This window comes from Chiloscyllium plagiosum, chromosome 23 (assembly GCF_004010195.1).
Source record: "Chiloscyllium plagiosum isolate BGI_BamShark_2017 chromosome 23, ASM401019v2, whole genome shotgun sequence".
Lineage (NCBI taxonomy): Eukaryota > Metazoa > Chordata > Chondrichthyes > Orectolobiformes > Hemiscylliidae > Chiloscyllium > Chiloscyllium plagiosum.
Window position 1 is genome coordinate 51,109,070 of NC_057732.1, and position 2,313 is coordinate 51,111,382.

The following is a 2,313-nucleotide window of genomic DNA, read 5'->3' on the forward strand; positions in this document are numbered from 1 at the left end:
CACTATTTCTCAGTCATTACTTCAAATTTGAGCATTTGTAAACTTAGTGAAAATGTTGCAAAGTTTGCTTGGATTCTGCTTCCTTTCCTATGGTTCTAAGTGCTGATATTATTTATCGCACTTTTTTTTTACTTGAGCCTCTCCAATGAATGCCAGGCAGATTCCCAACCACAGAAGGTATTACATCCTAGGCTGATCTTCAGCTCACTCCAACTTTGACTGTCTGAGGAATACCCAAAAGGTAGCTCGATCCCCATCTTAAAATCTGTTGTTACTGATTCATTTGAGGCTGTTTAAAGTTAACTGTTGTAATGGAACTTAAATTTTCTGATGTGTATAGTGCATAATCAGAGACTGGCATCCTTTATGGAAAATAGATTTAACGAAGGCTAAAATAATGCTAAAATACTTCAAATTTGACATTTTCTGCAACAATTTTGAACATTAGTTTGATTTAAACATCTTGGATTAAAGATATGTTTAAGGAAAATATAATTGGAGGTCTACAAAATATCCACTCTAGATGTTGGAATCCATCATGCTTTGATTTTAATACCTCTACCCTTCTACAAGATTATTTGCAAATCATGTACTTTTTTTTTCTATCTAAACAAAATCATTACTGCTAATTCTTGATCAGCAGTCATTTAATCTGTAATCACGTTGAAACTGTAGCACCAAATTATGAAATTGTCAGAAGACCTTTAAATTGACCCTGTATGGAAGCTTCTTCAGTGAGTACAGAGATCACATATTGAGCAGAGTGATAGTTAGATTGATCAGTTATGTTCTTTCGGATAACTGTTTACATACATTGTTCTGGGTTAGTAGTTTGTCATTTCTTATCACTCTGTAAATTCTGTACTTTTGTTGAAGATGAGCCTTTCAGTGTTACAATGCCATATCACACATCATTGGTCAGTACCTTCACAGAAGTCCAACCACTTAGTTTCATGGAGGAGCAGCGAACAAAGGTGAGATATTCAAAGCCAATAGATCGTCTCGTGTAGTCTCATCCTTCTTTATGCCTGTTCCTAGTCGAGTTTCTGGATACTACAATTAGACCATCTTGTTTGTTTATTTACTCCATTGGTATAAAATTAGTTAACAGCCTGTCTGTATGTGACACGTATGTCTTGACATAACTGCTGCCTGATTGTTTGGACCTGTTCATGTTGGAGCTTTAGAATCTAGTTAGGTTTGTGCTGTCCAAGCAGAACAGGAATTTGTACCAGGAAATAATTGTTACAGTTAAAATTATCACCAGACAGATATTGACCCATGCTTTAATATTAAAGATGAACAAATATTTGTCCAAATTAGATTAGATTACTTACAGTGTGGAAACAGGCCCTTCGGCCCAACAGGTCCACACTGCCCCACCGAAGCGCAAGCCACCCATACCCCTACATGTACCCCTTACCTAACACTACGGGCAATTTAGCATGGCCAATTCACCTGACCTGCACATCTTTGGACTGTGGGAGGAAACCCACGTAGACACGGGGAGAACGTGCAAACTCCACACAGTCAGTCGCCTGAGGCGGGAATTGAACCCAGGTCTCTGGCGCTGTGAGGCAGCAGTGCTTACCACTGTGCCACCGTGCCGCCCAAATGAAGATTCCAAAAAAATTCGACAATATTGCCAAAGACATGAGAAACCAAATCTTTCACGATGACAATTGTCATGAGGTTTTGGGATAGTGTGAAGGTTTTCTGAAAACAAAGAACCATAAGCAAGCTTTTTCCAACAGGTCTGCAATTTACAGAAACATTCCCTCAACAGACTGCAATGCTAGAAATGCATGCTTTGTATTATTTTTATTCCAGTACTCTAACAAAGGCAGTGACTTTCTCAAATAGCTAATGCCTTCATTAAACTGCAGGACTGTTAGCATCACAGAATTACATTCACAAGCTTTGATTTAAATCAGTTTTAGAGGTGACATTGATTTTAAAATCAAAGTTTGGAAGCTTTGAACTAAAAAAAACCCTATTGCTCTAAATGCCAACCTGTTATTTTGACTTTTGAATAAAAGGTCAAAGCACGATTACATACAACAGAATTTCATCATGTTCTAAAAGCTAAAATCACATGTTGCTTTTTATTTAAAAAAAAAACATTTTCAGTCCCAAGTGATCTAAATAATGTTTTTGGCAGGATAGCATTTATTTTCTCTAATCCAAAAATTACTAGCATGCTCCTGTTAATCTGAGCTCTTAAACCATTAATCCACTTTCATTATTTCCTCAAATTTACAGCAGATATAAATAAATTTTAAAAACACATCAGAACAGTAATAAATCAAATGC